The sequence below is a fragment of the Rhagoletis pomonella genome, unplaced genomic scaffold (genome assembly GCF_013731165.1).
Source record: "Rhagoletis pomonella isolate Grant_MI unplaced genomic scaffold, Rhpom_1.0 Rhpom_scaffold_00001, whole genome shotgun sequence".
NCBI lineage: Eukaryota > Metazoa > Arthropoda > Insecta > Diptera > Tephritidae > Rhagoletis > Rhagoletis pomonella.
The window spans coordinates 58,863,444-58,888,262 of NW_023458555.1; the positions used below are offsets into that span (position 1 = coordinate 58,863,444).

At 32.5% G+C, this 24,819-nt stretch overlaps 1 protein-coding gene across 1 annotated transcript in view; it reads right to left on the bottom strand.

Moving 5' to 3' along the window:
• The window catches only part of LOC118746662, a 274,359-nt gene that overhangs the window by 193,808 nt on the left and 55,732 nt on the right, over positions 1-24,819 (bottom strand). The gene's annotated exons all lie outside the window — the stretch shown is intronic.

The following is a 24,819-nucleotide window of genomic DNA, read 5'->3' on the forward strand; positions in this document are numbered from 1 at the left end:
TCAAATAGATCGTTTTTCTCCATGAGTATAAGATTGATTTCATATATATCTCCACACCAAGTTCCAGTGTTCTACCATGAACATTTCCAGAGATATTCGGTATAAAAAATTCGGTTTTCATGGGAGGTTCCACGCCCCCTCTATATATCTAACATTTTTTTCGCCTATAATAATCCTTGGGATGTCTGAATCAGGTCTCGGAAATTTCAAAAAAATCGGTTCGGCCGTTCGAGAGCTTTGCGAACACAAAAAAACGGCTTTCAAAATGTATATTGGTATAGATTAGTATGAATCTAAATAGTTTTGAATATGTATCACAATATGAGTATTAGACGAAAGAGGTTTAAAAAGGTTGCCAACTGTTCAAAAGGTTAAATTCAAACTTTTCAATAATTTAAATGAATTACTACAATGTGAGAATCAATCAAAATGGATTTAAAAGGGCTTAATTTCAAAACTACATGTAAAGGGCTTCCATCTGTTTAAAATCTCAACTGAGTTGAAAAAGTATGGCAAGTGAGAAGTTTAAGAAAGTTTTAGTGTGAAAATATTTTGAAGATGGTTAAACCAATTTTAAACCTACTGTTTTTGAATTGAGTTATCTTGAAATAAATTTTACTCAATGAAGCACGCAAAAATTTCATACACTCAGCGAAGCGGGCGAGGGCGATCTAGTTTTCAAATAAATAGCTCCCTTAATTGAAGTTGAATTCGATTTTATTAAAACGGTGGCAGCCCACATCCATGAGTACAGAATGATTTTATATACCAAGTTCCAGTAATCTACCAAAAATATATTTTAAGTTGGGCTAAATGACAGGAGTGTACAAAATTTCATGATGATCGGTTGAGTAGTTAAAGCGTGAAAGCGTAGCAAACAAACAAACTCACTTTCGGATTGATAATATTAGTAAGGATGAGTATCAGTCGAAATGGTTTTGAAAGGGATTCAGATAGCTTGCGTATAATTAATTTAAATTAGGTGGCAACCCTTTAAACGATATATTCAAACGACAGAATTTTTAAGCCTCTTTTTTAATATAATTTTCAAATAAAAAACTCCCTTAATTGAAGTTGAATTTGACTTTTTTAAAAGGTGGCAGCCCTCATCCATAACTAAATAATAATTTTATATATCTCCATACCAAGTTCCAGTAATCTACCAAAAATGTTTCCTGAGAAATGCAGTATGAAAAATTCCGTTTGTATGGGAGGTGTCACGCCCCCTTGTCTATTCGAAATTAAATGTATCCTATATTTTAGGTTGGCCTAAATGACAGGAGTGTACAAAATTTCATGATGATCGGTTGAGTAGTTAAAGCGTGAAAGCGTAGCAAACAAACAAACTCACTTTCGGATTTATAATATTAGTAGGATGTATACTGTTCCAAAACACCTACGAAAAGTTACCGAAACGCATCGCTCGAGCAATCAGCGCATTAGAAACAAAGTTGATGCTTGGTTTGTTATTGGTTGGCATTGGTGTTTTAGAAATGGAAAATTCAGAAAAATTGTTCATTGCTATATTGAATATTTAAAATATGCAATGTATATGGTTGCAATGTGTCGCAACTCTGCATATACGAACAGTTTGAAAACCGCAGTATAACAGTTTCCAAACATTGTATTGATACGTTTTGGAAGTCAGCCTCTTTGTACTGTACAGAATACCGTTCACATTAGTTGCAATCGCGTACCTGATAACTATTGAAAGTCATAAAAACTATAACCTTTTTGTATTCGCCAAGGCATATTAAACAAGGTAGAAGTGATTTTGACATTTCTCTCTTTTGAACACCGACTATAATGTCAAATGATGAATAACGTTTAAACCTTTTCAAGATGGCATTTTCTAATTTTCATTAAAAATTCAATTGTGCTTTGAGATAGTTTTGAATTATGTGATTTTTTTTTTTGTTTTACCGGCCACATGCATTTATAGATATGTACATTAGACTGCATCACTCCCCATACAAAAAAAAATCGGTACTGCTTTTCCATTGGGATAATAAAATATATTCTAAGACGTCCACCAAAATATTTCGAAAAAATATTAAGATTTAAGTGAGCTGGACTGTATTGAAAATACCTCCAAAGACGGAGTTTCTTATGAATAAAAATAGTTTCTTAAAGATTTTTTTTTGAAAAAAATCGCCTCAAATGACAAAACAGTTTAAGCTTACAAAAAATAGCGTACAAATATTTTAAAAAAATTTAAAAAAAATTGTAAACGGAATCGTAATAATGCGATTTTTGATGCTGTTTTTAACTTTTTTCAAAGATTGGTATAAGAAAAACTTGAATAACTGAGCCTAAACTCTCCCGATTTAGACTTGTGAGATATCATTGGAAAGGTATTTTCTCACCCTTTTTATTTCTTTGCTGACAAGCAAATTCAAATGATGAAAGAGAAAGGTAGGATGAACGAATATCATTCAAAGTTGAATTAAGATGTGTTGGTATTTGAAAAAAAAAAATATTGTGACACGAACGACTTTTTTTGCACATAAATAAAAATAGTGGGAAAATACCTTTCTACCGAAATCCCATAAGTCTAAATCGGAATAGTTTTGGCCCAGTTATTTAAGTTTTTCGTAAATCAATCTTTGAAAAAAGTAAAAAACAGCATCAAATATCTCATTATTACGATTCCGTTGAAAAGATTGTTAAATATTTTTATGCAGAATTTTTAAGCCTAATTTTTTTTGTCATCTGAGGGGACTTTCTTCAAAATGTTCTTTAAGAAACTATTTTTATTCATAAAGAACTCTATTTTTGGAGGTATTCTCAAATCGGTCCAGCTCGCTTAAATCTTAATATTTTTCCGAAACATTTTGGTGGACGTCTTAAAATACAATAGATTTTGTAATGCCGGCGGAAAAACCGCCAATTTTTTTTTGTGATGCAGTCTAATGTACATACATATACAAAAATGAAAAGAAGCAGGAACTACGAGCGTTGCATTGTGTGGAAAGTGATGCGATACTTTAAGGCGCCTAGTTGCGAAGTTAGAAGACTTGGTTGCCTGAAACCACGGAATTTCAGAACTAAGAGAATTTTCTATCAATATTATGCACACATAACCACGCCAGGACCTAGATTTACACTGATATACAAACGTAGTATGTAGAAGAAAACCTTAAATCGTTTGTTATAAGTGCGGATGTGTTTTAGAAGTAAATTTTTAACTAAACGCGAAAAAACATTGGGCGAATGGAACCAAAAAAAATTTTAAAATAATTTCATAAAACATATTTCATTTAGTGGCGAGGTTTCCTTTATGAGGTATTCTTTTCTGTCCATATGTATATGTGCATATAAGATGCGAATGCAGCTAAAATTTTTTTAGGGTAATATTGAAGTAATCCCTAAAATTAGTATACGTACATACATATGTATGTATTTATGCTGATGCATTTCCATGGTGAAATTATAAGCTTTATTTTCCTGACATGCGGCTATCTTATACACATTTTGAAAGGCAAATTTTCAAATAAGATAGGGTCAAATCTTTCATCTCGCTCTTATTACTGTATAATTTCACCATGATGAGGTTCAATTGATGCTAATTTGTAGTAAACATAGCACGCGCACCTCATAGGGTTAATTTGTTTGTTTACAGTTTTTTGACATTATAACTAGCTACAAGAGAGTTCGAGCTAGTTGTCACTTCTACCTTGTTAAATATGCCTTGGTATTCGCATACCCAAAAAACTTGCAAAGTAGGGGAAATTGATAGAACAAATGACATTTCATTTTGGGGGAATGCTGCTAGTTTCTGCTAGAAAAATTTTTGCCAACAGCAATTTGCCCATCAAAAACAGCTGGTTGGAATTTAATTAATGGTTTGGAAGATAAATAGTAAAACGCGACTAATTAAACTTGTAAGAAGTAAGTAATTATTCGTTTAGTCAGTGAACTGTGCAAGGATAAGACTTCCGGATTTGTTTTCTTACGTTTTCAATTTTATACTTTTGAATGTAAACAAAATTTCTATCAGCAGTTTCTGCAAGTTTTCTCTATGCGTACTGTTTTTGATATTTTTCTCTTTTGAGAGAACAGATGACATTTCGCCGAAATTTTGCTGTTGGACATTTCTTCCTGAAATTTTAAATATTGACTAACCATCATTTAACAGATTTGTTACGAACGGTTTTAACTGACGTAAAACCAGACTTTGAAAATTTGGCCAAAGGGATCTTTTGAATTTTCTTTAATATCTATCTTACGTATATTAGAATAATAATATAATTAATGTTTTGCACTTCTTATAATAATTTTATTTAAACATAAAATTTTTGTTTTTAATGTTTTTTTTTTGGCTCTTTGTCGCATTTAGAATTTATATGTGGCTCTTTTCGGCCTCGGCCTTGCCCACCCCTGATATATATAATACACGAAGGGATTTTTTGTCCAGGACAAAAGATCCGTACCATTCGCCCGATTTTCAAAAAATTAGACGTCTAATTCAGTGCACGGACTTCGAAAAAATTAATATTGGTGGATTTTACATACAAAAATTGGTAGAAGTTGGTATATTTTTGTAAAAGAAACATTATTATATAGTTTTTACTCATTTAGGATCAATGAAAGCTAATTCAGGTAAGATGGTGTTACTAAAGCAGCTGAATTTTCACCTTGGGGATTTTTAATGTCAAAATGATTTATTTGTTGTAATTCTTATTGTCATTATGGGTAAAATTTGTTAGTGGAATTTTTGTTTTTGAATTTTTGCTGTCACCTTATCATATGAATTCGCCTTGGAATAAATTGTATTTCTTTATAAAATAATAAAACATTCAACAAAAAAGGTATAAATATGTAGTACATAAAATTGGGACCAAATCATGGCATCCGTCATCGAATAAAACACGATTCGAATCCAATGAAACAAAATGAAAGGTGCTTTCTCTCAAATACATTTTGAACTGAAAAAGCGAATTCGCTACCAAACGCTGTAAAGAAAATTCCGATTCGAATATGATTCGATTCCGGATGTCTTGATTCTGGCCCTGTTTTACAATAAAACAAACAATTACTCTGAACTTCAAAATTTTTTATTAAAATTAGTTTTGAAAAATGATTTAAGTTTGCACACCATTCCTTTGGCAGTCTCCCACAAAAAACGTATTGCAAACGAAAAATATTTCCATAAACAGTTGGTTATGGTCAAAGTTAACTCCTCATGTTTATTTTAGGTATGTTCCATGATAAAATATGTATACACTGTGTTCATCTAAATCTCTTTGCTTTCTTTCGGGAAAATATTGGTTGATTTTTAGCCTTTGTTGGTAGAAATGGTAGAAAATAAAAAACAGCTAAAAAATTGGTAGATCTGCCAATAAAGTGGTAACGTCCGTGCACTGGTCTAATTCAAGCCGTTGGTCTGTAGATGTGCAAACTGGTTTTAGTTTTCCGAAAAGAGTTGTCGCCTGTTGAACAATTAGACTCAAATTATATAATAATCAATGCCATCGTGTCCGGAACGTTCGTTCGATCTTCCGAAATGAAGTGTCAAATTAAAAGGCTTGGACTGTCTGTGCAATAGGGTTTACTTTTTTGAAAAGAGTTGCCATCTTTTAAAAAAAATATAGTCAAACAAACAATAGGAGGGTTGCCACCAGTTTAAGAAATCATATTAGGTAAGAGAAATATTTATCACTATATGGGCGCCTAACGAAAGAGGTTTTAGAAACAAGTACTTTGAAAATAATTTTAAGAGGGTCGCCACTCCTTAAAATGTTGAATTTAGTTACTTATACACAACTGGGTAGCCAAGTGTTTGAAAAATCAAATTCCACTTAGCTCTTCAGTTAATTAAAATATGTATAACAATGTCCGGCGAAGAAGAGTTAACAAGGATTAAGCTTGAAAATACTTTCCAAGAGGGCTGCCACCTGCTTGGAAGGTCTAACTCAATTAACTAATACAAAAAGTATACGAAATATAAAAATACCGTAGTCAAACCAAAAAATGTTAAGAAATCTTTAGTTTGAACATTTGGAATGTTTGAAGAGGGCTACCACGTGCTAAAAATGCATTCAAAATATTCAATAAGTCGGATGAATTATTAAAAGATGGGTGTCAATCGGAATGGGTTTAAACCTTTATTTAGAAAGGTTCCATTTGTTCGAATAATCAAATTCAAATTAGTTCAGCAGTTTATTGAATTACATGTGTATCACAATGTCAGTCAAAAGAGCTTTAAAAAGATTTCAGTTTAAGAATAATTTTGAAAAGGAATTTCAAAAATGAGAGGTCAAATTACATACCTTCGCCCGTAGATGTGTGATAAAGTTTTAGTTTTTTTAATTAAGAACATTTTTCATCGGTATAGTACGAATTGAAATACATATGATGAAATTAAAAACATGCACTATGCGAGACTGCTCTTCATTGGCACTCATATATCTTTTAACTCTGACTAACATTTAGAATATTTTTTAAACTTTTGAAATTAAATTTTGGGCATTCTAACGCCATTCGGGTTCACTAGTAATAATATAAATGCTTTAGCTGCACTATTTTATTAAAATTTTTGCAGTAGCACCTACGGTTTAAATTTTGGCATTTTTTGAATGTCTGTCCAAATGCGTGGTTGCATACTGGCGAAACTTAAACTCGGTTCACAATAATTGCGTTTGTTTACTCATTTCCAGTAAAATCCAGTAAAAGTTTTTACGAATTTTCATGTTTTGGCGTTTTTGTACGCAAAAACTTGCAAAGTAGGGGAAATTGTGAGAGCGAAAAATGACAGTTGAGGTTGCAAGTTTTTACTGGATAAATTTTTACTTGTAAGAATTTGCCAGTACGAAAAACAGCTGATCGCATGTTGCTGGATAAAATTTAAACTGATAAGGAAACTGTCTGTGGGTTTTTATTGTGGAAATTCGCAAAATAAACATATTTAAATATAAAATATATTGTTTTATTAGGAGTATGCTGCGAATAAACAACCAATTTATCAGCTGTTCATGAAACTTGCAAATTATTACTGGAATAGCGTTCGCGTACTTTCTTGTAAATTTTTTCTATGAGAGCGAATTCTTTGAAATAAAGTCACTGGAGAGTCTTTGGCATATTGGAATTTTTAAACAAACAGAACTAATATCTCGAACTGAAGTTGAGGAAATTTTGGCGTGAATGGTGTGGTGTGTTTTTAATATCCCAATTGTATTTGCACCAATAAATATTCCAATTAATTTAGATAGATACGCGGTTGGACTATGTAGACAGATGGCTCGGACAGAACCAAAAGGCGAATAATCCAAGAACTTGTGACACCGAAGTCACCTCAGGAAATTTCGGAAGCAACAAATGTTTTAAACATACATATAGTCGTAATAATAATTTCGATCTTTATTCTAATCGGTTTTTTATTTAAAACAAACAAAAATTTTGTAATCCAAAATCGTCAAAAGCCAATTAATACAGATCTTTTGAAATATTTAGTTATTACATTTAGAAATTAAGTTGTGTGAATGTATCAGCACTTTGCTTATAGGCTTCCATTGAAATTTTGGCGGTGAAGAGAATAAAAAAGGTTTTAGAGCAAGAGAAATAAAATTCAGATCGCATCTAAAAGGCGCGTTAGGTCGAATAGTCGTTAAAGTAAAAACGGGATACGGAGGTAGAAATGGCGGGAATACAGCTTGAAGATTTTTTGAAAAAAAAAAATTAATATGCCTCATTGCGTAAGCCGTAAATTAGACTAAATCGTACGACTGAAAACCTTGTCATTGCCTGCTATCATGCTGAAATAAGTAGACGGTGAAAATCGTCGAAAACTATCCACTGATACTAAGTTTTTTCGTTTTAATACACTAGTTGGGTCGAAATATTAGGCAAAGCCATCCAATTTTCGATACTACTCGGCTCTCAAAAAAGGACTTGCACTCGACACGACTCTCGCAATAAGGCTGAATATCTTCAGAAATTACCGGAAGTCATATAGTAGATAATTATGATACTATTTTGAAAGTAATTTCCTCTGATTTCAAAACCAATATTGAGAGATTTAGAGTGCTATTAGAAGAACCAAGGTCTTTGTATTTGTTGCTCATTGAATTTGATGCATGTTACTTTGCATAAAGTACTTGAAAGTTGCGATATAATTGAAAATGTTTCGTTGCCAATCGGATCGCTTTCTGAAGATGCCTTGGAATGTCGTCATAAAGATATTGAAGCGCAAAGGCTTGACCACATGCGAACAATATCCAGAACAGCTTAGTGGTAGCTTAGCTACTAACATCCGAACCTATTACATCGGCAAAAGGACAACTTCTTTGTATTCAAGAAATCAGACTGAAAGAGTTTGTCTATTTAACATTTAATTACAGCAGTGTGATCATTGTTAGTTAAGGAATATTAATCTTAACAGATTTATATTTTTTTGATTTTTTTCAGAAAAATCAACACTTAATCGTTAATTTTGATCGCTATTCTTTCAGCTAAAAATTTTACTTAAATTTTTGAGTTTAAAAAACAATTAGAATTTGATCAAAGTAAAGTAAATATTTTACTTTTCCGTTCAAAAATAAAAGTTAAAACTTCACTTGTATTTTTCCGATTATCTGCTTGTAAACGTTTAAGTTGGGATGTTTTTGCTAATGTAAAGGTATTCGTTATTTTTGCAATGAGAAGCAAATAGGTGATGAAACAATATTTGAATATCGAAAGTAATTTTTTTCTCTTTACAAGAACGTTATGAATACGGGTAAAACATAACAAAAGTATTGATTCTATTCATTATTCTCGTCTCTACCTTTGCTTACTACCACACATTTCTTTTTCATTTATTTGATATACATACATATTAAACTCCTGCGCAATTCCATTTAAACGGCCTAACAAGACATCCGATCGCCGCGCAAATACTTTCCCTCCTTTACTCTCATCGTTCGGGTCAAGTGTGAGTAACCATAAACCAGTTTCTGCAAGCGTACGTAAACTACCGACCTATAGCAAGACGCGTAGAGTATTAACTTTGCCTTCCGCAACTACTGCGAGTAAAAGGTATTTGACAGTAGAGTACTCTACTGGTAGTACTTGAGTATTTTCGAAGAAAACATACATTTGTGGTATCTGAATAAAACTAAGGACAGGAACGTTGTGGAGCGATGAAGAGAGCGACGAGCAAAACGTACTTTCAACTAAAATATATACATATAAATATGATATACATACCTAAGTACATATGTATGTATGTGTGTGCATAGATACATATATATGTAAGTGTCCGCATATATTTTTTCTAGTCACTTGCTCTGTCGCTTCACTGCAGCAAAACCAAGTTTTGGGGAAAACCCTGACGATATGCGTACAATTGAAACCAAGGATTTGAAGATAAAATTTATGTGAAAATTTCAATTTCATATTAAATATATTTATGTATGCATGTACATATGTACATATGAAAAATTGTAGTTTCGATTTAAAAAAAATCGGATAAAGTTTTTCTTTCGCCATTCATACACCTCTAATTTTAGTATTTATTAAAAAAACTCAGCGAAATTCAAGAACTATCTCTTGCATTTGGTTTTACTCAATACCGATTTGAGCTGTCGCACAGTGTTATCAAAAAAAAAAAAGCTGTCAATGGGTAGGTTCAGAAGGCGCAGCAGTTCAGCGCAACCGTTGCTAAAAAAAAAAAAATCAGTGATCGTTATGCGTCTTCTGAACGCCTCATACATTAGCTGCCAAATTCAACTCTCAAAGGTACACAACAACATGTTGTCTCAAATGATCAGAAAAATATTACGATCATCTAACACGCAACTATTCAGTTGATCAGAAGTACGCAACAACGCGTTCAGACGGTGCAATACTGAGCTGTTGCGCCTTCTGAACGTGCCCAATGAAAACTCGTTTCTCTTGAAATCAAGTTATATGGCTGCATATGTACATATATGTACATATTTCGATTTTTTTTTTTATTTGTAAAGGCTCTCAAGAAAAACTAAAAATTCATATAAAATTACGCACAATAAATGAAAAAACTCTTCTTCTATAAAAAATTTCTTAAATCAGTATGCAGCTCTTAAGAAAAAAATGCTCGTACATCTCGTCGCTACCATGTCCAACTATCGAATGTGAAAATCGGCACTTTTAAAAATTTCGATTTGCCACTAATAATTTTATTTCGTATAGCAGCATTGCTTAAGTTGTTGTTTTTGACAACTTATTTGTTGGTTAATGACTGCAAATAGTTAGTAATAATAATAGTAAAATTAGAAACGAGAAATAATACTTTCTTAAAAATATAAGTACATACATAGATTTAAAAAGCTGCTTGAATACAAAAGTTTTATGAAAATGTCACATTAAACACCTGTCTAAATCTACGTTATTTTTTATAAATAAGGCCGTAAACATTTCCCTACATCGTCAATTTCCATATTCTATTTGTACTCTTTCAATTTCACTGACCAGCGCCGCAAACGATAGGCTAACAACCAGAATTGAAATTTAATACGCAAGTACTTACAGTACTACAAGTATACAGAGAGTAGATTTGCTACTCCCTTTTGGCGGCAGCAAATATCTCTCGTACGCGATGAGAGAAAGTAGAGTACCTACTTTGTTGGAGTAATAGCAAGTACGTCAAGTATTTACTCTCTCAACGCCAAGTAGTGTATGTATGCGGAAAAAGAGTAACAATGTGTTGGGAGTAGAGTACAATGCAAGAAGTACTTACTGAACGAAATGTGGCAAATACACTTGCGCTGGGCTTTAATACATATGTAGGTATGTATTTACAGAAAAGGAAAAATGCACGAATAGCCCGATCACTTTAGACCAAAATCGACGTAAGATTAAAAAAAATTCCGGGAAGAAATTTTTTGACGCAGTTAGGTGTCTCCTGTTTAGGTGAACACAAAATGAAAAATTTTCCCCCAATTGCGATATGGGAAGTGTCCGCCATCTTGGATTTTATGATTTTTATGATTTGCTCGCGAATTTTGCATTTCTCGCGAAAAAAAGTATACAAATTTGTTGAGAATTTGATTCCCTACAATATTCATGTGCCTATTAATTTTTTTAAACAATTAAATATTGCTAATATTATGCAAAAAATTCCCAAAAATTAGGCAAGTGACGCGATTTTTTCGAATTTTGAGCAATTTCTATTTGAAATAAGTGGCACATTTAAATGGCAAAGTTGTAGAGGACAAAATTTCCAATAAACGCATTATTTATATCTTCACGTACGACGTGTAGATCTCGACCAACAACGCGCTCAATACAGCGGAAATGAAGAAGCTACTCAGAACTTTTTTCCACGCCACCTCAGAGGTAAAGTTATTGGCGCGTTTTATTTTTATGTGGTTTCACCAGTAGTCCTAATCCACACAAAGTTATTTTCGCCACAATAAAACTCTTAAGAATCAGAGAAAAGTCGTATTGATATAGGGACAAAAACTATTTGCTTATTACAGTTCCAACTGACTGAAAATATTTATTCATGGGCTTGGCCTATTGGTGAACCCACAGTTGAAAACACGCGCCAAAAAAATCGACCATCGAGATACTGTGAAAGAAGTTTTGAGTAGCTTTCCCCTGCCGCTGCAATGAGCGCGTTGTTGGTCGAGATCTACACGTCGTACGCGAACATATACATAAATAACGCGATAGGTGGAAATTTGTCTTCTTCAACTTTGGCATTTAAATGTGCCACTTATTTCAAATAGAAATTGCTCAAAATTCGAAAAACCGCGCCACTTACCCAATTTTGGGCATTTTTTGCATATTATTAGCAATAAATGAAAATTTTGGGGAATCGAATTCTCTACAAATTTGTTCTCTACCTTTTTTCGCGAGAAGTGCAAAATTAGCGCGCAAATCGTAAAAAACACAAAATCCAAGATGACGGACATTTCCCATATCGCAATTGGGGGAAAAATTTTATTTCGTGCTCACCTAAACAGGAGACATGAAACTGCGTCTAAAAGTTTCTTCCTGGAACTTTTTCGTTGAAAAAGTCTAATGCAAAATTCGCTCGCAAATCGTAAGAAACACTAAATCTAAAATGGCGGACATTTCCCAAATCGCAATTGGGGGAAAAATTTTATTTCGTGTTCACCTAAACAGGAGACATCAAACTGCGTCAAAAAATTTCTTCCCGGAATTTTTTCGTTGAAAAAATCTAAATTGATTGGGCTAAACACAAACTTATAAGTTTTTGAGGTAATCAAAGGAAAGTAAGTTTATTTACTTTGATTTTTTAACCCTAGAATGGTAAACATCGCCTGTGAGGCACAACAATTTTTGTTTTTGCGATATTTCCAGATCGATCTCTCATATGAAAGCGTGCGTTCGTGCCAACTCAGTTAAGTATTGTTTAAGTTCGTGAGCAGTACGTGGTTTGTTTAGCTCGAGTGTGTTGCCGAAATATTCATACGTTAGTCGCCTATGAGGATATGTTTACCAATAAAGGTATTTTTTTTTTGTATAAGTAATTTTTTAATAGCAAAATTTTTTTTGACCCATAAGCTTGATTATTTTAACAAATTAGTTTGATCTTAAATCTAAAGCTAAAGAAATTTTACAAAAATATCTCGAACGGAAATATTATCGATGAAAAATTAACGACCATTTATCGACTTTTTTAAAACAAAAGCATAAAAGTTACGGTCCGTGGATTTTTAATTTTAGAAAAAATAAGAGTAGTATTGTTTACTTTTCTGAAGAAAGCAGTTCTGGTGATGGTTCTTAAACAGATTGTATGGATATAAATAGTTGTGGTACTCGTAGTTTGAGTTCATAATTGTTACATAAATATAATTTTAATATTTTTAAGTATTTACTTATTTGTATAACTAAAACCATTGAAATAAAAAATTTAATAAGTTTACCTACTTGTTATTATTGCATACTGGTTAAACCAATACGAAAAATCATCTTTTTAAGGTGCTATTAATAAATTATTACAAACAATTTTTTTGTTTGTTTTTGTGTTTTGGGACATTCCAACATGACAGTATAAAACGTATTACATATTATATATTACATATATAACTTACCCTGAAAATTTACATTTCCCATTTACGGTTTTTTTTAATAAAAGGACCTTATTTAAACAATGTAAAGCTTACTTATTTGCAAGTTAGTTAAAAACCAGTAAAACAGTCTAAGTTCGGACCCAGCCGAACATTAGATACCCGGCGCATGTATGAAATATAAACTATACCATTCCGAAAACTACCGCTACATGGTAAGCAGGTGTGGTTTTATATCTATTTCAAACATCTTCGATAAACTTATATATTTATATTCCATAATTTTGTTACTTCTTTTCAAGGGATTGTTGTTAGTATCAATTTTGTGTAAATTAGCGTCCTTAAATTTCGAGATATCGAAGTTTCAAGCGTTTCTGAACCTTACCATTATATAAAAAGTGGGCGTAATTTTAGTCTGATTTCAATCATTTTCAGCATTTTGCTTTTATTTGGCAACACACAATAATCATTCCGAGTTTGGTACAAATTGCTCGAACGGTTACCGAGAGACACATATGTATGTAGTCATAAGTGGGCGGTGCCACGCCCATTTTCCAAAATTTTATCATAAACGTTTTTCTTGGTAAAGAATTATTGCAAGCATCAATTTTGAATAACTTAGCTTCGGTATTTAATAATTTATCGAAGCTTTCGTATCTCTCTAAATTGCCCGATTATTGTCCGATTTTAAAATTGTTTAGCTGTTTGGTATGCTGTACCAAGGCCAATAACTGTGCCAAGTTTGGTGTAGCGGTTACCAAGATATACACATGTAATCATAAGTGGGCGTGGCTACACCCATTTTCCAAAAATTTAAGATATGCTTATTTTCCGTCTAAAAATCATTGTAAATATCAATTTTGAATGAATAAGCATCAGAAGCTACTAATATATCGCCATTTTCGTATTTCTGAAAACTACCGTTATATGGGAGGTAGGCGTGGTTATTGTCCGATTTTGCCCATTTTCAGTACCTACGCTGAAAAGAAGTATACATCCGAATTTCGTTAAGATATCTAGATTTTTACTCGAGTTATCGTGTGCACAGACGGACGGACGTACGGACGGACAGACAGTCACCGCGCAATCGATTTATATTTTCGATCTGTGACGAGAAAGATCCAATAAGCAGTGTTGAACATTTTTCACATTCCTTCTTTCCTAAGTGAAAGTTGACATGTACCAAATCGGACTACTTACGTTTATTATTTTTGACCGCAACTTATATGGGGACGTTCCGCTGTGCGCTATAGCGAATTATCACTCCGTATGGCCTAGGTTCAATCCCGAGCAAAATATCTAAAAATAGAAACGACGGCCGCCCGTCGGCAGAAAATGGCAATCCTCTGAGTTTATTTCTGCCTGGAGGAAGCTTTTCGTAAAATCAAATTCCGTTCGGAGACGGCGTAAAACTGTAGATCCCTTCATGTGTGTTACACCATCCGAACGCACACTACAAATTGCAGAAGAAGATCGGCCAAATACTTAGCAAAAGCGTAAACGCCAAATATTTGTTATTTTTTTAAAGCGCGTTAAATTTACAAATGGGCGTTGTAATTAGGGTTGCAAACTGTACTATAATATATAGCATTGTACTATTTTTCCGGTCGGCGTACTATATACTGTTGGAAAAAAATATAGTACGCATAAATACTATATTTCTTCAATGATAAATATAAATATATTTCAGTAATTTGCACGAAAAATGTGTATTAAAATGGATGACCTTTATACTGAAACAACAATATTAAATAAAATGTTCTTTAAAGTAAAATATAATTTTGAATTTATAATCAAAAAAGGTACCATAACTGAGAGAAAATTAACAAATTTATTTAAAATTATTTAATTTCTACTCTCTATTCCAACAACTTCGGCAATCACAGGAGGAAATTTTCCATCACTTAAAATCGTGTTTACTTTTTCTTTGAAATAAAATACTATATACATTAGACTGCATCACCAAAAAAAATTGCGGTTTTTCCGCCGGGATTACAAAATCTATTATATTTTAAGACGTCTACCAAAATATTTCGGAAAAATATTAAGATTTAAGCGAGCTGGACCGATTTGAAAATACCTCCAAAAATGGAGTTTTTTATGAATAAAAATAGTTTTTTAAAGAACTTTTTGAAAAAAGTCCCCTCAGATGATAAAACAAATTAGGTTTAAAATCTTAATAATTAGATTTTCGATGCTGTTTTTTTTTTACTTTTTCAAAGATTGATTTACGAAAAACTTAAATAACTGGGCCAAAACTATTCTGATTTAGTCTAATGGGATCTCGGTAGAAAGGCATTTTCCCACTATTTTTACTTATGTGCAAAAAAAGTCATTCGTGTCCTAATATTTTTTTTTTCACATACCAACACATCTTAGTTCAATTTGAATGATGTTCGTTCATCCTACCTTTCTCTTTCATCCTTTGAATTTGCTTGTTAGCAAAGAAATAAAAAGGGTGAGAAAATACCTTTCCAATGATATCTCACAAGTCTAAATCGGGAGAGTTAAGGCTCAGTTATTGAAGTATTTCTTATACCAATCTTTGAAAAAAGTTAAAAACAGCATCAAAAATCTCATTATTACGATTCCGTTCAAAATATTTTTTAAATTTTTTAAAAATATTTTTACGCAAATTTTTTAAGCTTAAACCGTTTTGTCATTTGTGGGGATTTTTTCAAAAAAAATCTTTAAGAAACTATTTTTATTCATAAAAAACTCCATCTTTGGAGGTATTTTCAAATCGGTCCAGCTCACTTAAATCTTAATATTTTTTGGAAATATTTTGGTGGACGTCTTAAAATATATTAGATTTTATAATTCCAATGGAAAAACTACCGATTTTTTTTGTATGGGGAGTGATGCAGTCTAATATACATATATATTTGAAGTGTACTATATCTTTTCCAATTTTTTTTTGAAAAACTACTATAATTATCTTAGAAAATGTTGGCAACCCTAATTTTAATCTTTCGGCCTGAATCGGTCACAGGTGTGGATGGTATTTCCCCAGTGCTACTAAAGTTTAATGGAAAGCTATTGAAATCATTATTCTTCTTCTTTATTGGCGCTGTAATCGCCTAAGCGATTTTGGTCGAGTCCAAAACAGCACGCCAGTCATTTCTTTTTTGTGCTAACTGACGCCAATTGGAAATGCCAAGTGAAGGCAAGTCCTTCTCCACCTGGTCTTTCCAACGCAAAGGAGGCCTTTCTCTTCCTCTGTTACCAGCATCGCGGCCCGCGTTGAATATTTTCATTACATTACCTATTGAAATTATCAAATTACCATACAATTCAAAATTTTGGTGATTATTTATTTAAAAATATTTGTACGACTGACATTTTCAGCACGCAAGAAGGGTGACAAATATGTTCCTGTTTCAACGCTCCATACAACAAAAAAGGTTAATCTTTTACAAGAGAATACTAATTTTTGCTCTCTTTTATGATTCTCGTTAAATTAATATTTTGCTCCGTCGGCATGTGTAGTATATATACATACATACATACATACATATGGGTGTTTCCATACAGCCGTACGCGACATTCGTACGCTTATAGAGTAACGTAAATCTATCAAAAATAGAAATTACAGAAAAAAAAGATTACGGTTATGTTGCAACCAAAGGGTACTATGTTTGAGAAAAAAATAAGCAGCCTCGAAACTTTGGTGTGGAAAATATCCGTTCAAAACCAGGTGATAACGTACGCGACAAAAAAAGAAGTGGTTTTAAGGCACATATACATATATGCGAAAGTCTGCGAATCATGAGAGTTTTGTCTTTTCTTTAAAAATTCCTAAACTAAGCTAAATAATGTACCTTTACAATCCTTAAATTATCTCTGGCTAGGTTTATATTAAAAAAAAAACAATAACGTACGCGACATAACGTACGCGACAATTTTTCTCGTAAGTAATAAAATGTATTTATTGAGAACTCTTCTCGCCACCGTTTCATTGTTTTACAACTATTCTAAATAATTTAAATGGAAAATTTGCAATTAACATTGGTTTTGATGTATTTGTTTGAAATTTTCGTACTTACAATAACGTATGCGACAAATAATAAAATATATTTTTACTTCGGTTGGAAAGAAAATTTTACTGTATATCTTTAACTAGAAGAATTCTCGCTTAAGAATTGTAATCTGCATTACCTTCGACTGCCAATATACAAATGACATAGACAAACAATGTTTTTGCATAACGTACGCGACATTGGAATACTATCAGAAGCAAATCAAAAAATTACCGTTATTCGAGCTCTAAGTTCTCCTTTTTCTCATTTTTATAGTTAGTTGTTATTGCAAGTTTGATTTTAAGATGTAATTGTAATGTTTCAAATCTCTTAATTTAGTTAATAGGAAAGAGAAAGTAGTTCATTTCATTAGAGAAAACCGAGTCGAAGAGACATTCAGTTTTACTCTTCCATTTTTGAGTTTTAAAATTCCAATAAGCTGAAATACTTCTATAATATAAAAATTAGAGTATTTTTCTCTTATTAATTCGTCTTAAAAACCCTTTTCAGTTGTTTTTATTTTTTCAGTCCTGGTTGACATTTTCATGGAAACACCCATATGTATATGGCTGCAAGCCTCTCTTTGCAATAGCCTATAGGAGCATATAGCTGTGTATCTCAAATCTTTGTATAGAAAATTTAAACAAAATTTCTAATAACTCCGATTTATATGAAAATACGGCCCAATATCCTGAACCTCTTTCTTGGCTAAAAGAAGTTCGGCGCCTTTCATTTTTGTCTGAATATCATAAAAATATCAGAGCATACGTTCACTTGGCCTTTGCTTTTTGAATACCTATTCAACTGATTTTATACTCTTTCTTTTTTTTTTGGTATTGAAGTAGGTGCATAAGGGAAACATCCGTCTTCGACGAATAGTCTGTTCGATTTTTATACATATATTTTTTACAGTCGTACTTTGGCTGCGTTCATTTTTTCCCGTTGATTCTCTTTTCATATACTTTTTTTTTGGTTTCAAATATTTCAATTTGACCCACATACCAGCTAGTGCTCTATTGTCTTGCATGTTGTTGCTGTTGGTGTAATCCATGGTGCCGATTGGTTTTGAAGTTCCGTTGGTGTTTGTTGTGACCAAGTATTTTAAGCGTATCTGTACTAGGGATGGAAAAGTAGGTACAATTGTACCTTTTTCCGACTTTTTCGAACCAAAACGTACATTCGGTACACTGAGCACAATTTAGGTACAATTAGACGATAGCTAAATAAATATTTTAAATTAAATTTAAATTAAGACTACATTGCTGGCGAAAAAAAAATTTAGCACATTTTGTAAGTAGGGAGAAATGGCAACCCATATATCATTGTGAACATTTTATGGTGTCAACACGAAATCCTTTGCGAATAGTGAAAAACTCCTCAGTTTTTGAGGGATTTCTAGCAAAGTGGCCAGTGGTTTCACAAAATTTATCATATTTTACCAAACTCACCAGAAAAAGTTACCAAATTCAACAAAAAGTCACCAAACTTATTTTGTGTACTGTACATATGTAGATATGTCTGTATATATATCCGAAGGCACCTCGCTTTTCATGCAACCAGCGCTCCACTCAGCTATAACAGGCTAACCTAATATTCGCGGCTTGCGTTTTGGTACGCACGCCGTCGAATTTGTTTTTTTGGGTCACCCGAAATTGGCTTGCGTGCGTTTGCATTTGATTTCATTGAGCGAAACGTCAAATCAAAATGTCACGCAGAACAAAAATTGGAAATTGAGTTAGCTTCATACGCACGCCGTTCAATTTCGGTTGGTCCCATACAAGTAGTATGTGCATGAGAAATTTTTGACAGTAAATTGGCGGCGTGCGTGAATATTAGGTTAGCCTGTAATTCTTATATCTGCGTGAACGCCAAAAGTCGCAACAACAGAAACGCTTGGTGAGGATTTCAAACCTAAGTGTGGCCGAAGAAACAAATTTGTTGAGGGCACGTTGCTTTAAGAACATGGTACTGCCTTATGGCTCATAATGGTATATTTTGCATTTGCATATACATCTCCATCCATACAAAGCTCCGGCCACAAAACCACTGAAGACATGCGATCATTCACAGTGTCATGGATAGGGTTATTAGGATAGGATTATTAGGCGCATAATTTCCCGTAGACGGGATGTCATTTGGACACTGAGATCATCCGACTTGGCACCATGGGACTTCGTTATGAGGCCGTATTTATGCGAATGAACTTAAAATTTTGGAGCACTTTAAAATCAACATTTGTGCAGTTATGAACAAGTGGCCGAAAATATATCAAAAATTCAAAGCGGTCCATATCCTAATGTGGAATCAGAACTTGTTATGACCTACGTTACATGTAGGACTGATTCGAAAAAGTTACCAAATTGAAAAATAAGTTTTCACATTGCCAAATTTGATAAATAAAGAAATAATTACCAATTTTGGTAAAAAATTGCCAAAGCGGCAACGCTGAAAGTGGCTACACAGCATATGTGTCAATTTCAATTATGAATGAGTTGAAAGTGCGGAAGAATATAATTAAAGACGGAAATATCTGTAATCTGAATATACTCTGGCGAGAATTTATTCTTGCAACAATGGATAAGTTAAGTCAAATTTTGAGTAAAATTCTAGCTCAAGTTCGGCTGCCCACGAAGTACCACATAAGGTTTTGTATCAAAGGCCTGGTTTACAGAATACAACCAAATGCTTTATGTACGTAGTGCAATCTAGGCCAAATAGAAAGCCTCGAGCATTTGCTCTTCAAGTACCAAATTTATTATTTTTTTAGAAAGTACTACCTAGGACCACTTCTAAAAGAGTTTGAAAGCAATCCAATGCATATATTCCAATTGACCGATCAATTTACGGCGACTCAGAGCTAACATATTAAATTAATAAATTGTGTAAACTAGTACACAAGTACTTTCACTTTCAGTATATTTTTGAATAATAATGTAATTCTCAAACATGTAAACTCAAATGTAACTATTAGAAAACCTGCTAAAAACATGGAGTTCATAAGCAGGGTTAAATAAAATGAATGAATGAATGATACCGAAAAACAAAACAAGTTTTCGATGGTATAGAATTCTTGAAAATCAATATTTTTTTATCGGAAAACGTTGCTTCTCTTTAAAAGACTGCCAATAATAATACCCAATTGTTAATTTTGCCATGTATTAATCACTTTCTTGTTAATGCAAATAATGTAAAAATTCTTTAAATTGTTACCAATTGTCTGAAAAGAATAAAAAAAGTTAAGAAAATCGTGAGCTTCTTTCTAGGTACATTTGACAGCAAAAAGGGACATTTCTATTGCCAAATTAGGTACCATTTAAAAATTCAATATTCCGTCCCTGACCTGTACAACGCTTGTAGTCTACGTACATACATATGTATATATGTATGTATACCTAAATTAATACAATCATTCAAAGCGTATCTAATACATAAAACTAAAAGCAACGCGAAAGCAAAAAAGCCAAGCAAAAGATAATAATAAAACCTGTAAAAACCATAGCCAAAATTTATTTGAACGGAACTTTTGTTGCTGGTCGAATTTTATAGTTTTTTTAGAGTTTTTAGTTTCTTGTTGCTTATTTAAAAAACTAAGTTGGGCTTGCTTATGCTAAGTTTATAGTTATTATGGTAGACAGACAGTCAAAAGAAGCCAATTTCAACTTCAACTTCGAAAGTGCAAGCCGCCACGACCAGTGTAATGCACTGATTGCGGGTTGCGGTAATGGCTGGTGACTTTCGTAAAGTGTTGAGCTGGTAGCTCAGTCGATGGGCTGGCAGCTCAGTCGATGGGCAGGCGAAGTGTCGATTGCCATAATGTGACGTATACACCTCAAAGCTCTCCACACTGATGCTTCTTTTTCGAAGACAACGACAGCTGCCACAAGAAAATCATCACTTATTTTCTGCGTTTTCCATTTCAGTTTCATCTTGATTACATACATATTTTCATCTTGAATGCAGCTACGTCACCTATCTCACGCTTTTCAATCGTTATTGTCTGTTAAGCTTTACTGTGTTTTATGGGTGCACCTTTTCGATATTAACACTAAAAAAAAATTTCGTAAAAGTGCTACTTTCGTAGTCTTGGTTTTTGTACAATATACGAAACTTACGTTCATAATACGAACACACTTTTTGCAACGGAACAAGATTTTACGAACCATACGTAAATATAACGAAAGGTCTTTCGTAAGGCGTTTTTTCAGTACAATTTACGAAATCTTACGTTTATTTTACGAAATCTACAATTCCGTATTCGTACAATTTCGTTAATACTTTCGTATAAAGTACTAATGCAGAAACATGTTTTTTAAATTCGTACAACATCCGAATATTTTCGTACCGGCAGTTTAATATTACATCATATTTTTATGTATCGCGTGTCATTGCGGAATTACTTGCTGGCTGCTGTGAAACGTATAATAATATGTAGACATTTTAAAAAGGATTTGCAAATTACAAAATTAAAAGTAATGCTTTTAAGCATACAATGTTTTCACCAGTTTTTGTACAGTGTGGAGAATGAAAGCAATCGCACAATCTACGAAACAAGCGCAGATTTTACGAAAATAATTTCGTTAAATATACGAATTATTTTTAGTCATTTTTCAAAAATTTCGTAAAAAAAACTAAAAAATAGCACGAAATTCTTTAGTAAATAGTACGAATACATTTGTAAAATGTACAAAAGATCTGATGTCCCATATATTCGTAGTATGTGCGAAACCGGTTTTGTACAATCAATGAAAACTTTCGTGGCTCAAAATGACGAAAAATTTATATTTATATTTATATTATATTTATGCACACTTTATTTTCAGTGAAATAAGCAGTACCTTAGTGCTCATGTTATCATTGTTTTTACATACTTAGGTTGAGGTATGCATATAAATAAGTATATAGTTTTTTTTTGTATAATCGATGTATTTTCCGTATATTCCAAAGCTTATTTGCATAGTTCTTAGTTAACTCAAGTTGAGGGGGTTTTCGTTTGGATGGACACAACCAGGGATGCCGTTTGGATCTAAATAGATCCAATTGGATACATTTTTAGACGAATTTTTGCGGGATACTTATTTTTTCCTATCAGTATAAATGTGGGTACTTTTTTAAATAGGCCAAAATTTTATATTGTCTATAAAGTTTTTTTCGTTCAAAAATAGATTTTCATTAATGACGTTTCCTAAATGTTATAAAAATCGCTACTTAAGCGTGAAATTAGAGCATTTTATTTTTTTGTGAATGAAGCAATGAACATATGAAGAGATCTCACCAAAGCAGTGTAATAAGAGCTTTAAGAGACGTCAGCGTTGATCCGGATCAACTCGGGAATTAACTGCAGTTAATCCGGATTAAGTCCCAGTTAATCCCGATCAACTCGGAAATTAACTGCAGTTGATCCGGATTAAGTCCCAAATAATCCCGATCAACGCTGCCGTCTGTTTAAGCTTTTAGGCGCAATTGTTTAGTTAGCTAAAAAAATTCTTTAAGCAAGATCGTAATATATATATATAAATTAAATATATCTCTTTCATATCACATATCTTCTTAATATATATATATAAATTAAATATATCTCTTTCATATCACATATCATCATTTGTTAATATAAAAAGAAAAAAAGATCTCAATATAGTTTAAAATACACTGTTTAAAAAACTAAATTTGATTTATTTAAGGAAATTTTTATGAATTTTACTGAAAAGACTTTAAATACCCTCTAAAATTTTTTTGTTTATTTGCGCATATTTTCCATTTTCCTTTTTCTTTTAATGTGCGCAAATTTGCACACCGTGTAATAGAATTAAACACTGCCTGTTTACTTCAACATACCAAATTTGTCGCAGAGCGCAAAATAACACATACAATTTTTAAAATAGAGTAAATGTAAGCCCCTAATGTTTATTATTTGTAGGAAATGTATTTTTAGTTTCAAAATTTTTGCAACTTTAAACATTTCATGTTCAAGTTCAAAATCGAATCCTGAACATCTTATACGTATGTATATTTATTCAGATCCCTGTTGAAAAATAGATATTTTTCAGTAGTAGTTTTACACACACTTTCCATAGTGTACAGGTACAAATGTAACATATTAATTACTATTTTTTATACTTACTTTGCAAAATACTTATGTATAAAAGATGTAATTTATAAATTGAAATTACAAATGTTTGATTTTATGAAATATTAAAATATATATACACGTATTCCAAGTCCTTAGGATGGGTTAAATTATGTATTTTTCTTCAAAATGTTTGGTTTTCTTACAAATTATGAGATGGATACGTTAAAAAAGAAAATTGGATACATATGGATACATTTTTGGCTTGGTCGGTGATACATTTTCTTGGGACGGCGCGGCAACACTGGACACAACCTGTTTCACATACACACATATTTTTTTTATTCTTGGACAGTAAATCCACGGAAATCATTTTTCGTCATTGTGGGTTTGGAAATGCTATATTAAAATCTAATCTTGCCTGAACAACCAATCGTAGTTTTAATATTTGAAAAGAATCGACTCTCAGTATATTTACTGTGTAGAAGCTTGATTAGAAAAACCTCACTTGGACGACACACTAGTAATGGCAAACTGTTGATGGTAATATCGATACTATCGATAGTTTTAGTTTTTCCCCACTATCAACGGTTTTCAAAACTATCAAGTATATTCTCTACAGAACATTTTAATATAATTGTGCCTTAGAATATATTATAAAGTGTTTACGATAATGATGGCAACTCTTTTTAGACTTATAAATATAATAGAATATATGGCAAATTTTTTGGTATACACACATGGCACACTTAACTTAGAAAATGCATTATCTTCAGTTGTGTACAAAGAACCGTTTCCAACGCTGAATTGTATTTAAATGACAATTTTAAATAGGTATGCCAGCTATGTAAAGTAAAAATAACTATAAAATATAAAAATAAAATATAAAATAAGGGCAAACGGTGAGAAAATTTAGTGTTCGTTTCTTAAAATGTCACACTTTTTTAAGGCAAAAAAGGCACATTCTCTGCCCTTTGAAGCTTTATTAGGGGAGATGGTTGCCCTGAAAACCAGATGGTTGCTTCAAACGACAATATTATGAAATGCATGAGCTGGACAAGCCAAGAAGTCAAAAATATGCCTTCACATTTTGCACCGGGGAAAGGCAACATTTGTTGGAAGAAACGAAATCACCATAACACGTTTACTCGCAGGCCTTAACTCAAAAGGTATATTATTTAGAAGTAATTAAATAATGGCGTCAGGGAAGCCAACTCGTGGGGAATTCCCCGATTTGCGGGGAATTTTTCGTTTTCGCGGGGAATCGGGGAATGACCGTTTTTTGTGGAGAATTTCAGTTTACGTGCAGAATCGGGAGATGAACTGATTTTTGTGAGGAATTAGGTGTTAACTAATTTATTCTTTTTTGCTTCATTTTTTGCATGATTTCATAATGAGGTAGAAAAGTCGTATAAGAAATGCAACTGCAACTAAAAGTACTGATTATGCAATCCTGCAAATTATGCAATTTACCATTGATTTAAAATTTCTTTGTCGCATTTGCGTTAATATAACGAATAAACGCACTAATTTATATGGAAGAAAACCGCAACACTTTCGGAAAAAAAATCTAAATCCAAAATGTTTAGCCATTTGAAACCTGCACTTACTAGAATTGAGTGGACTACAAAACTGAACACTCAAAATCTTTCTAGAAAATCTAACTAGAAAGCTCGAATTTTTTACGAAAGTTTGTAGAATTTTTTTTTAACTACACAAAGTTTGAAACTTGAATTTA